We start from the raw sequence: 14,002 nt of genomic DNA on the forward strand, positions 1-14,002 counted from the left end.
GCCATTATCATTTTCAAAACATTTTCTTTCTACTGAGTCCTTAGCATCAGCTCATTTTCCCCTTCCCTCACCCTCCCTCATGAATCCTTGATAATATTTTTTAAAGATTTTTTCATGTCTTACACTGAGCGCTGTTTCCCTTCACCCACTTTTCTGTTGTTCTTCCCCCTGGGCGGGGGTTATAGATAGATCATTGTGATCGGATCCTCCTTTTCCTCCTACCTTCCCCTTCCCCTCCTGGTAGTTCTGCTCTCATTATTGGTCCTGAAGGGTTTATCTGTTGTAGATTCCCTGTGTTTCCAGCTCTTATCTGTACCAGTGTACATGCTCTGGTCTAGCTGGATTTGTAAGGTAGAATTGGGTTCATGATAGTGTGGGGAAGAAGCATTAAAGAGCTAGAGGAAAGTTGTATGTTTCATCAGTGCTTTACTGCACCCTAACTGTCTCATCTCTTCCTTGTGAACCTTCTGTAATGGGTGTCCAATTTTCTACAGGTGGGCTTCAGGTCTCCACTCCATTCTCCCCCTCATTCACATTGATATGATTTTTTGTTCTCGGTCCTCGATGCCTGATACCTGATCCCATCGACACCTCATGATCACACATGCTGGTGTGCTTCTTCCATGAGCACTTGGTTGCTTCCCAGCTAGATCGCCATCAAGCTGTCCTTTTGTTCATTTATTTGCCTTCATTATTTCTTCCATTTGTCTTGCTCTGACTGTAAACAAGTTTTAGATTGTCTTCTGACATCCACTTCATCTTTCCTTTTCCTGTCTTTTTAAAGACGTTCGTCTTTCTGCTTGTACAATATTCCTGATGTCATGCCACAGATCATTAGGTCTTATGTCTGTATTGTTCAATGTGTAAAATCTTGATGCTCTCAATATTCAGATGGGATATACTTAAGGTCTTATTTTGACTCTTGTATCAGGTGTGTCACTTGTATCTTGTATCAGCTTCAACCTGAACTTGTATAGGGACAATTGAGTCTGTTCCACAATCAGTACCTGGGCACATTTTAGCTGCTGATCTTGGACTTATTCACCATTTCTTCAACCCAAATTGAACTCACTACCACTGAATCAGTTCTGCCAGATGGAGACTGTAAATGACAGGTAGAAATGCCCCCTGTGGGTTTCTGAGACAGCAACTCTTACAGTAGAAAAGGTTATCTTTCTACCTTGAAGCAACTGGTGGTTTTGAACTGCTCACCTCTTGGTTAACAGCCCAACAGATTGCCACTCTCTCACCTGACTCCATTCTCTTACCACAAATGTGCTAGGTTTGATTTCTGTGTATTCCATCTGGAGAAGTTCACGCGTATTGTTGCCATTTGTCTTGATGAACAATAGTAATTAGGATGAAGCAATTGGTCTGGAAAACTTCTATTATGTGATCTCCAGCTCCATTTCTAACACCAAGGCTATACTTTCCAACTACTCTTCCTTCCTCTTTATTTCAAACTTTTGCATTCCAATCACCAATAATTCATCAATGCATCTTGACTTTATGTTTGATCAATTTCTGCCAAAAGATGGTAAAATTGTTCAATTTCCTTACCAGTAACTTTAGTGGTTGGTGCATACACTTGAATAATAGTCATATTGTCTGGATTTCCCTCTATTGATAGATATTTTCTATCACAATCAGCATTGTTCTTCAAGATAAATCTTGAAATGCCCTTTTTTGATGATAGATGCAATTGCTCTTGAATTTGTCATTACTGGTATAGCTAACCCTCTGATTGTCCTATTCCAAATGGCCATAACCAATCCATTTCAGCTCATTAATGTCTAGGATATCAGTTTTTATGCATTTCATTTTTCATGACTTCCATTTTGCCTAGATTCATACTTCACATATTTTACATCCCACAGATGTACTTAATTTGATTTCTGTGTATTCCATCTGGCAAAGTTCACACGTATCATTGCCCTATGTGTTGTCGAACAACAGTGATTCCGATGAAGCCATTGGTCTGGCTTAATTTATTAATAGATGTCTGCAGATGTTTCTTCTCATTTTGAACCATCCCCCATCAACCAATGAAGGCCCCAAAGGCTTTAGTTCGTCCACCTCGTTATTACTGACTCTAATTTAAGAGAATAGCTCCCCTTCAGCTATATTTTGAGGACCTTCTTATTTGAAAGGCTCATCTTCTGGCACTATCTCTAACAATGTTCTGCTCCTAGTCATGAGATTTTCAGCGTCTGACAATATTGCATGACTATCCGTAATTTTTTCAGTGGCTAATTCCTCAGAAGTAGACAACCTGCTCCTACTTCATAGTCTGTTAGTCTGGGGCTCTGCTCCATACACATGTTCAATGTGGGTGCCCCAGCTGGTACTTAAAAATATCAGTAACATAAGTTTCAGGATAAAAGCAACCCACATGCCACCTAATATGACAAATCTACAGACAAGATGCTTACTTGAAATGACAGAAAGATGTTTATTGTGATACACTGACGCATCGAATACTTTTGACAAGGCACTTGACTTTGTGCATAATGATAAACTACAGATAGCGTTGAGAAGGATGAGACTTCATTGTATTCATGTTTAAATGGTACATAGATTGAGAAGCAGTTGTGTGAACACAACAAGGGAACACTGCACAGTTTAAAATCAAGAGAGAAGTGTGTCAAGAATGTAACCTTTCACTATACTTATTCAAGCTGTATGCTGAACAAACCATCAAAGAAGCTGGATTATATGAAGAAGAATGAGGTATCAGGATTGGAGAAAGACTTATTAACAACCTTTGCTATGCGATGACACAAACTTGTTTGCTGAAAGAAAAGAAGACTTGAAGCACTTACTAATGAAGATCAAGTTGCAGCCTTCAGTGTGGATTGTGACTCAATGTCAAGAAGACTAAAATCTTCACAACTGGACCAGTAGGAAGCATCCTGATAAATGGGAACAAGGTGGAAAGTGTCAAGGATTTTGTCTCGGTTGGATCTGCAATCAATGCTCATGGAAGCAGCAGTCTCAACGTCAAAAGAAGGGCTAGATTAGGTAGATTTGCTGCGCAAGCATTTTTTAGAGTAGGAAAAGCAAGGATGTCTCCTATGACTGAGGTGTGCCTGACCCAAGTCTGTTATTTTCAGTTGCCTTATATGCGTGTGAAAGTTGGGCATTGAATAAAAACGACTGAAGAAGAATCTGTTAGATCTCTCAGGGTAGAGATATACCTCGGTCCTTGGCTCCTCGCAAGAAAGAATTCACACTGAAGCCTGGTTTGTGATCCAAGTGAGTTTTATGAGTGTTGGAAGAAGTTTCAGGTTTACACAGGCACCCACAGGGCCCCTCACCCATTGCAGCTTTCCTGGAAACTGCTCAGAAAGTCACCTTGTAGGCTTTGGGCTCCTGTCATTTCAATTATTCTGCAGGAGGTGTGGTGGATGACCCTGGTCGACCCCATTGGCTGAATTGAATTTACCTCACCTACATGGGCCAATCCAGGTGCAGCGCCCACCCAGGTGTACCTCTCCTTCCTGGCCAGAAACCTGAACCTCTGATCATGCGCAGTGTACCACTCTTTCATGGGCCAGTAGCTTGGACCTCTGGGCATGTATAATGGATGCCCCAGTCTCTAAGCTAAACTACCTAATAATCCATGCATTTGAATTATGGGGCTGATGAGGAATATTGAAAGTACCAAGGACTTTCAAAAGAGCAAACAGATTTGTTTTGGTGGAAATGCATCCAGGGTGTTTCTTAGAAGCAAGGATGACAAGACTTTGTCTCATGTGCTTTGAATACGTTATCAGAACAGACCAGTCCCTGGAGAAGAACATCGTGTTTGATAAAGTGGAGGGGCAGTGAATAAAATAAGACCCTCTATAAGCTGGGATGTCCCCGTGGCTGCCACAATGGGCTCAAACACAGGAACAATTGTGAGGGGACAGTCCCCAGATGTGTCTTATCCCTTAGTGCATAGGGCCACTGTAAGTCAGAACGAGCGTGATGACATTAACAGCAACAACAGCTTGAGATAAACTATTGACACGGCAATTAGTGTTGAAACAAAAATCATGTAATGTCAGTAATATAAGTTGACACATAATTTGCAAATTGACATAACGTTTGGCTAGTCAAAAATATGCCATAATTACATAACTTCCAGTGATCTGTATTCCCTATGTTATTGGTATTGCCATGGAAGTGGAAGGAGAACAGAATTTATATAATAACAATTTATCCCAAACATGCTTTTTAGTTTAACTTTGGATTTCTGTGTCTTTACACAGCTACTTACTTGTTACTGTGTCATTTTAAAGATAACTTTTGGAAACCAGTTTTCTTAACACCCAAGATTGCAGTGAAGACCTCAAAGTAATGATCTGGATGGATGGAACAAGCAAACCCATGTCACCCAGAAATAAAGTGCAGCAATATTCAAATCTACGCCTTCCTAGCTACTTGAATGAACCGGTTTCTATGGGCTGGAGGGTTGGAGGAATAAAATCTTATGTTTGAGGAGCCCAGGACGGTAACAATTAAGTACTCTAAGCTGTTAGCATCAAGCCTGGCAATTCAAACCCACTCAGCTGCTCCCACGAACAATCTGCTCTCATAAAATTATAGCATCGAACAAGCCACAGGCAGTGCTACCGTGACATGTGGGGTTTCTATGACTATGACATCTAAAAATTCATCTAAACTTACACCTGATTCAATCCCATCTAAAAATGATTGACATTCCGTAATTTCAAGAGATAGCATATAAATAAGAGGAAGAAAGAATTTAAAGTTTCACTGAAAGCCTTAGCCTAAACAAGACTCCAGGAATTAGTGGAATACTAATTGAAATGTATCAACCAGCTGATGATTTACTTACTAGGAGCACTCCCTTGTCTGTTAGGAAATGTGAACAACAGCTACTGGGCTGACTGGAAGGGATCCATATTTGTACCCATTTCAAAGAAAAGTGGACCAACAGTATGCTCAAATTATAGAAGATCACAGGCAGGTAAAATTTTGCTGAAGATCATTCAACAATGGTCAAAGCAATACATTCATAGGAAACTGCCAGAGGTTCAGGCCAGATTCAGAAGAGGCTGGGGAACATGGATATCACCGCTGCTGCCAGATGAGTCTTGGCTCCAAGCAGAGGATACCAGAAAGTTGTCTGTTTGTGCTTTGTTGACTATGCTGAAGCATTTAGCTGCGCAGATCATAACACGCTGTGGATAGTCTTGAGAAGAATGGGAATCTCAGAACACTATTTTGTGCTTAGGTGGGACCCGTACAATGGATTAAGAGGATGTTGTAGGAATAGAGCAAGGAGTATTTCCTTGGCTGATATCAGAATAAGTGTGTATCAGGGTTGAATCCTGTATGCTGGGCAAAGGATCAGAAAAGCTTGGATTCGATGAAGAGGAATGCAACATCAGGATTAGAAGGAGGCTTCCCATCAACCGGCAGACACAAATGACACACCTTTGCTTGCTGGAAAAAGGGAAGACTAGAAGTGCTTGCTACTAAAGATCAAGATTGCAGCCTTCATTGTGGTTTACAACTTAAAAGTAAAGAAAAACAAAATCATCACAGCTGGACCAATAAGTAGCATCATCATAAGTGGAAAAGAGATTGAAATTATCAAGGATTTTGAAGGGCGGCTTGGAAGTAGCAGTCAGATCAAAAGGTGCTTTGCATTGGGTAAATCTGCTGCATAAGACCTTTTTTAAAGTGTTAAAAAGCAAGTGTTACTTTGAGGACTAAAGCGGTCTTTACTCCAACCATGCTATTTTCAATTGCCTTATAAGCATGTGAAAGATGAATATTTAGTAAAGAAAACTGAAGAAAAATTGATGAATTTGAATGATCATGCTGGCAAGAGATATTGAAAGCACCACAGGCTGCCGAAAGAACAAAAGCTCTGTCTTGGAAGAAGTACAGCCAGAATACACCTTACAGGCAAGGATGGCGAGACGTCATCTCCTGTCCTTTGTACATGTTGTCAGAAGAGACCAGGCCCTGCAGAAGGACATCCTGCTTGGCTAAGTACAGGGACAGTGCAGAAGAGGAAGGAACCTGTCAAGAAGACAGGTTGCTACAATAGCTGCAAACAGAAGTACAGTCGTGAGGGTGGCACAGGACAGAGCAGTGTTCTGTTTTATGTAGGGTCGCTATGAGCCGGAACCCATCGATGGCAGCTAACAATGAGAAGACTCTGTGTGTGTGTGTGTGTGTGAGAGAGAGAGAGAGAGAGAGAGAGAGAGAGAGAGAGAGAGAGAGAGAGAGAGAGAGAGAGAGAGAGAGAGAGAGAGAGAGAGAGAAGGGGGGAGCCGAGGGGGAGGCAAAAGTAGGAAATACTGCAACAAAATCAAGTAAAATAGGGGTGGGCATATTCTGTGGAGGATGGTTGATTTAGGGATGTTTTAGGAAGGTATGTTTTAGTCAAGTGAAAAGTTTTAGTCAAGTGAAAGGCAAAAATCATGATTGAAATGCTTTTATTTCAAACTTTGTTGGGAATTTCAACATCTATTCATTGAGTCCCTACTGTGCTACTCATTGCCTTTGCTATTTCACCTATGTGATCTACTTTCATTTGTATGACCATATCAAATTAGATCTCCTTTACATCATAGATGAGCAAAAGGGTGTCCTGGAGTAACCTTGGTGCACAGTACAGCTAAGCAATGAAGGCACATAGAGGCAATCTGCGTCCAACTTATTCCACTGTCAATGTTGTCTCATTACAACATATAACTTCCTATTTTAAGTGTCTTATACATTGTTCCAAAGCAAGTCAACGTTCTTAAAGAGTTCAATGCTTGAAACTCATGGGTAAACATTTAGATTTCTGCATATAACTTTGCTTTTGCATGGAAAGGTGGATTTATCTTAAGATTTTTAACTTCTGCGGAACAAATGTCCATGACCTTTGGAAGTATAGAATGGTCAGCAGTGGGAGCCAGGCCCTATATAGTTCTTGTCCTCGGGGTCATGAAGCCTGGGGTTTGCTTGAACCTTAGTGGCTATGATTTTCTTCACTCTTCTTTGCTCTGGTAGCTGAGAAACCAATAGCTGCACCTTAGATGGCTATTCACAATCTCACCAATTGACTTGGTGTTCCCCAGGTCCAGAAACTCATTTTGAATGCTGATCCCCATCATATGTTCTACTGTATTCATGGATATCCATATATACTTTGAATATGCTTATCAAGAAAAAAACAAACTTACTGACAACCAGTCAGTACTGACTACTAACAACCCACTGTGAGTTTCTGAGCCTGTCACTGTTTGCAGGAGTAGAAATCAGTCTTTCTCCCACAGAGCTGCTGGTGGTTTCAAACTGCCAACTTATAGCACATACATGGGTGTAGCTGTCGTCCCATTTGCCTGTCCTACCCTGTTCAGCCTGCATATCTATGTGTCAACTTGCAGATTATTTTTATTACAGTTACTATAGAATTGTGTATATACCATATACACTCATGTGTAAGCCGAGTCTTTCAACACATTTTTAATGCAGTTTTGTGGTAAAATTAGTTGCCTCAGCTGATATTCGGGTTGGCTTATACTCAAGTATATACAGTAATAATATCTGTGTTTGTTGTCTTAACTCCTGTGTTCCTCTCAGTGTTTTCCTTTTCCTTGATCATTCTGTGCTGTCATCCTGATTGTATATTCTCACCCAAGTTAATACGGGTTCACATTGTAGTTAGTGCTTTGTCCTCTCTTCCCTTCCCACCCATGGTAATCTTCAAAAACCTTTTTCCTATGTTTAAAACTTTTCTGGAATTTTTACAGTAGTAGTCACAAAGATTAATTTGTCCTTTTATGGTTAACTAATTTCACTCAGTATAATTTACTCCGTACACACACACACACACACACACACACACACGGCACTATTTTACATTTGTATAGGTACCATACTTTATGTATCTATTCATTTTTCATGGACACATAGATTCATTCCAACTCTTTGCTGTTATAAATAACATTGCTATAAATCTGGGTCTGCACATGTCTGTATATATATATGAACATACCCTGGATAATACCCCATTGTTGTATCTAAGTTTTTCATAAAGCACCGTGCCATTTTCCTCAGTGGCTCCCACCATGGTAAAGCCCTCTGGCAATGATCCAGCCTCTCCAAACCCTCACCACCATTCGCTTTTTCTGCCCCTTTGAACTTTGCTATTAAAACTGGGTGAGATGATATCGCATTGTTGTTTTGATTTGCATCTCTTCAATGTCTGATCCAAGGAGCCCTGATGGCGTATTGGTTATGCATTAGGCTGCTAACCACAAGGCCTGCGGTTTAAAACTACCAGCCACTATGCAGGACGAAAAGGAGGCTTTCTGCTCTCAAAGAGCATGGCAGTCTCAGATACTCACAGGGGCAGTTCTGCACTGTTTTATAAGGCAGCATTGACTTCATGGCAATAATCTGGTTTGGGGTTTAATGACTAATGCAGGAGAAAGATGAGACTTTCTACTCCTACTATAATCTTTATTGTTTTAAACAAATATTTGTATTTTACCTGGCACTCAAAAACGTAATGAAACCCAATCTTATTAGTCTGAAAGTGATTCTAAGAGTATGGACAAATGTTCAAGCTCCCCTAAATGCCAAGGTAAGGAATTGGCAGAATGAAGTATGTGGTAAATTTATTTGACCTTTAATATCTTAATCACACAATATTTTTAAAAATCTTAATCTATTGCCATATTAAAATATGTTTATTCATGTTCCAGTCTGGTCCAATGATCTTACATTCACAAATGACATAATTACTTGCTGCTCATGTCTCCTTTACACAGCACATGTGCCTTCCACAACTTTCTATTTTTACTCCCTGATACCAAAACTGCATATCAACATTGATATATTTATTTATCTATGGCTTCTATTACCTGCCAGGCCCTTTGTAGACTTTTGAGTTTTTATGTGGTGAATTACAGAACTTTGAATAGGAGTTTATTGGTTTATTTCTTTATTGAAGCTTTTAGATTTAAAAATATGTTTGGTAATGTTCTTTGTATCACTAAACTAAATATAAAATACTTTGCCACAAGACACTAAATTGATGTAAACAAGATATCATAGTGTAGGAGGGAAACAGCCGTTAGCATTAAGGGAAAGGCTTTAGAATCTACCATTTTCACCTTGACAATGAAGATCAATAGCAATGAGGTTCTGTAGGCATGCAGAACTTATTTGGAATACGATCTCTGTATGGGCTTTAGTTCTGCTTCATAGATTTGCTTTACAATTTTATTTTAGAAAAATATTAGAATGTGATTATTTCAAGTTATTATGTTGCATACTTTATATTTAATTTTAAAAGATGCACTTTAAAAATATATAATACGTATATAAATATATATAATTTATAAAATTCTGATCCCAGGTTTTGTGGCTAGATTTTAAATACAGGCACTGAAATAATATTAGTGAATGCATTGATTTACATTTTTGGTCAATAAAATATTTATATGCATTTATATGAAAGTTGAATTGATGTTTGTGTGTGTTTCCCCCAAGAAATCATAAGTTGTATACAAAGCATTAAAATTTAATTTTCAGTAATGTGCTATAACAGTGAAATTTCCAATAATGAAACATGATGACTGCATACAAAAAAATTAACAGAGAAGAAAATTAATTGTCACTACTACCATTTTTAAGCATTGAGATAGACTAGGTTTCATAGTAGGTGATATCCTATATGAAAGAAGCTTCAAAAAGTTCAGAGGATTCCCTGTGTTTCCAGTTGCTATCTGTACCAGTGTACATCCTCTGGTCTAGCAAGATTTGTAAGATAGAATTGGGTTCATGATAATTGGAGGTTGGGGGGACATTTAGGAACTAGAGGAAAGTTGTATGCTTCATCATTGCTACACTGCACCCTGACTGGCTCATCTCCTCCCCAAGACCCTTCTGTAAGGGGATGTCCAGTTGCCTACAGATGGGTCTTGAGTCCCCAATCTGCACTCCCCCTCTTTCACAATGATTTGATTTTTTGTTCTTTGATGCCTGATACCTTATCCCTTTGACACCTCGTGATCACACAGTCTGGTGCACTTCGTCCATGTAGGATTTATGCTTCTGAGTTAGATGGTCGCTTGTTTACTTTCAAGCCTTTAAGATGCCCCCAGATGCTTCATCTTTTGATAGCTGGGCATCACACAGGGAATCCAGGGCAGATGATCCTTTCAGGACCAGTGGTGAGAGTGGCGATACCCAGAGGGTGGGGGGAGGGTGGGGTGGTATAACCTCCTCCCTGGGGGAGGGACAACAGAAAAGTGGGTAAAGGGAGACAGAGATATCGGACAGTGTAAGATATGACAAAGTAATATTAATGTATAAATTATCAAGGGTTCATGAGAGAGTGGGGAGCGGAGAGGGAGGCAGGAAAAAACTGATACCAAGGGCTCAAGTAGAAAGCAAATGTTTTGAGAATGATGATGGCAGCAAATGTACAATGTCCTTGACACAATGGATAGATGGATGGATTGTGATTAGAGTGTACAAACCCCAATAAAATGAAGTTTTAAAAGTTCAGGGGGAAATTCCATAATTGTTTAGTTCTATTTTCCATGAATTTTTTGACATCCCTTTGTGTAATCTCATTTAATCCTTATGATGTAGGTGTTTTTCTGATTTTTGCTTGTTCGTCTCAGTTTTAAGTTTGAGCCTGTTGAGGACATCAAAAATGAAAAGTATGTACCCAAGCTGACACAAATAGGAACTGCAGCCTGGAGGTGCAGTGCAGCCCCTGTAGGATCAAGCTCTGCCTTGACAGCACTTTATCACGCTGCAAAGGCCCTAGCCATGCCGCCGTAACTAATAATATAAGATAGAGATACGCTTCCTCTGATTACATTTCCTTTTATTACACTTTGCAGATCGTGTGCTTTTTCCCTTCACAAATGGGAAGTGTCTAGCCTTGCTAAGCAGAGAACATCATTCTGTTTCCAGTAGTGTGTGCTCCACTCATCTCTCTCTCTCTCTCTCTCTCTCTCTCTCTCTCTCTCTCTCTCTCTCTCTCTCTCTCTCGTCCTTTCTCGCGATATTTCAATCTTTCTCTATCACGCTATTGTTCATTTACTGGTAATAGGTGACCAGAACTGACTGTCAACACGTCTATTCTAACTCATTGCGATCCTATGCATTTCAAGGATATAAATCTTTCTCAGAGCAAATAGCCCCATCTTTTTACCTCAGAGTGGTCAGAGGCTTTGAATTGCTCACACAGTGATTAACATACCAATTCATAAGATACTACCATTCACTCACCTCACTGCTACCAAGTAGATGCTGACTCATAGCGACCCTATAAGCAGACTGTCCTTGTGCATTTCTGTGGGGTTACAAGGGTCCCAACACTCAAACAGTTCCTCAGGAGTGACTTTGTGCCTGTGGAAAATAATATAGATAGACCGACAGACAGACAATGGGACACAGGTACTCCTCATCCCCATGTCCGCATTAAGAGAGTGAATGTATTTTCCAGTGGGTATATATAATGGGGCTTACATATCTTTCATAAGGCATGCATGTCATACAGCATTTATATTATATAGCCGGTGGGTAATGTTATAAGTGGGTAACAATAAACCAGCAATGAGGTGAGGCATCATCTTGACATGATGCTAGTTGACCTCAAACCCCGCTGAGCCCTCCCCAGGGGTTGCTATACTTTGCTGCTGTTTGGCTAGAGAACCTGATTGCTCTAACCTTCAGATAACCTTCATGCATAGTGAGTAGCCAGACACCATCATGATTCATCTTACATGGTAGCTCCTTTACTGCTGCTTCTTTATGGGGTTCTGCTTCGGAGGGCACATTTTCGGCCAGGAGAATAAAAGTGTACTCAAAAACATTTCTCTCTCAGGACAATGGAGACCTTTCTCAAAATAGGGCTAGTTTTCTGTGCTCCTGGTTGCAAGTGTAAAAATAAGGTCAAATGCTTTCTACCGAGTCCTCAGTTTACCACACATTTGTGACTGGAACTCTTTATAGGGTGCAAAGCCTCCTCATTCTCCTGTGGAGAGGCAGGGTTTCAAACTGCTTACCTTGCAATTAGCAGTCCAATGCAGAACCCACATGCCACCAGGGAAGACTCCGTATAGTGACTGCAGTATAACGTAAACATACGTGGACTAGGGGCAAAAAAGGGTGGGGTGTTTTTTGGAAATATTTGCTCTATTGTGGTATTTTAGATTTAAACTTGCAACATTTCCAGAACTATAAATGACATCTGTCTTACTTATCTAGTGCAGCTGTAACAGAAATAGACCAAGTAAATGTTTTTACTAAAAAGAAATTTATTTCCCACAGTTTAGAAAGTCTAGGCAGTTCTCAGCTAAAGAGCCCTGGATATACTAGATCTATTTCATCCCCAGCACTTCTTTCCCAGCAGCAGTTAGTCCTCTCATACCTCTGGAAAACGGCGTCCTCTTTCAGGGTGCTGTATCACAGCCGCATTTTACATCAGATCCCATCACGGGGCGAGTTTATCCTTCTACAATGGCCACATTGCATCATTACCGTACCGCCAAGCCACTGAGCATCACGGCTCGGCCAAATTGACATCTATTTTGGGGGGCTCACAATTCAAACAGTATCCTAATATATAATATGGAATATAATATTGAATTTGATTGTGTCCTGGATATCCCATTAACTTATTTGTGCCTAAGGAAAAAGAACTAATATGGTCTTTTGTATCTGTGTTATCAAATTGTTGTATCAAAGTGTCCTATAACTTGACTGTGATGCAGGACCAGGACCAGGCCAGATGAAACAAAGCAGTGTAAGGAGTCTACCCATTCATATGCGGTTCTCGGCTTATTTTACACCGATTCAGTTTATCTGTGTTCAGCGCATATGTATGTTGGTGTATTCTACATCTAGAGTTGGATAGATACTGCGGATGCAAATAATGTGCTCTCTGCTGTATGATTTTAGGCAAGTTATATGATATAGTATTTCTGAGCTCCATTTTACGTCTTTGAAATGTATGTGTATTGTCGGGGCGTGGGATGGGTTGGGTGGTGATGGGGAACATACCTGAGAATGTTTCAAAAAGTTCATAGATCAAAAATAATTATATCGATGTGAAGGAACAGGGTTAGAGTGGAGACCCAAAGTCCCTCTGTAGACAACTAGACATCCCCTTACAGAAGGGTGACAGGGAAAGGACGATTCAGCCAGAGTGCAGTATAGCACCGAAGAAACTCACATACCTCTGGTTCTTTAATGCTCCCCCCCTCCCACTATCATGACCCCAGTTTTACCTCACAAATCCTACTAGATGTGATTATGTACATCGATACAGATAAGAGCCAGAATAGATAAACCCCTCAGAAACAATAATGGGAATAGCAATACTATGGGGGGGGGGCGGGGAGGAACAGATAGCAATGATGAATGTATAACATCCCCTAGGGGGACGAATAACAGAAACATGGGTGAATAGATATAGCAGACGGTGTAAGATATGAAGAAATACTAATATATAATTTATCAAGAGTTCATGAGGGTGGGAGAGTGGGGGAGGGAGGGAGAGAAAAAAGAGGAGATGATAATAAAGGTTCAAGTTAAGATAGATATGTTTTATAAATGATGATGGAAACATATGTACAAGTTTGCTTGATATGGATTTATGGATTGTTATAATATCTATAAGAGACCCCCAATAAAGTGATTTTTAAAAAGAAGTTCATAGAAAAATGCAGTTTGAAAATAAAGATATTACTTACAGTATTAAGGCATAAAAGTCACCCCATTAATATATAGGTGAACCTCAAAATTTCATGGCAATGAAAATCCATTATATTTTAATTATATTTTCCAGGAAATTTTTAAGCCTGTTTATATTTCTGGCTCAATTCATTCAATGACTGTATGTTACCTCTAAATGTTGATCTTAGAGGTAATCAGAATTGTGTACTCCGTGCCATAATTCCAAAGGCACAGGTTAAAAGGGTGGAAAGACAATGACATATTTAATTCTTTGGTCAAAAGC

At 39.9% G+C, this 14,002-nt stretch overlaps 1 protein-coding gene across 2 annotated transcripts in view; it reads left to right on the forward strand.

Moving 5' to 3' along the window:
- CNTNAP5 (contactin associated protein family member 5) overlaps positions 1-14,002 on the forward strand; it is a 1,091,618-nt gene that overhangs the window by 920,705 nt on the left and 156,911 nt on the right. The window lies entirely within an intron of this gene.

The sequence above is a fragment of the Tenrec ecaudatus genome, chromosome 13 (genome assembly GCF_050624435.1).
Source record: "Tenrec ecaudatus isolate mTenEca1 chromosome 13, mTenEca1.hap1, whole genome shotgun sequence".
Taxonomy (NCBI): Eukaryota; Metazoa; Chordata; class Mammalia; order Afrosoricida; family Tenrecidae; genus Tenrec; species Tenrec ecaudatus.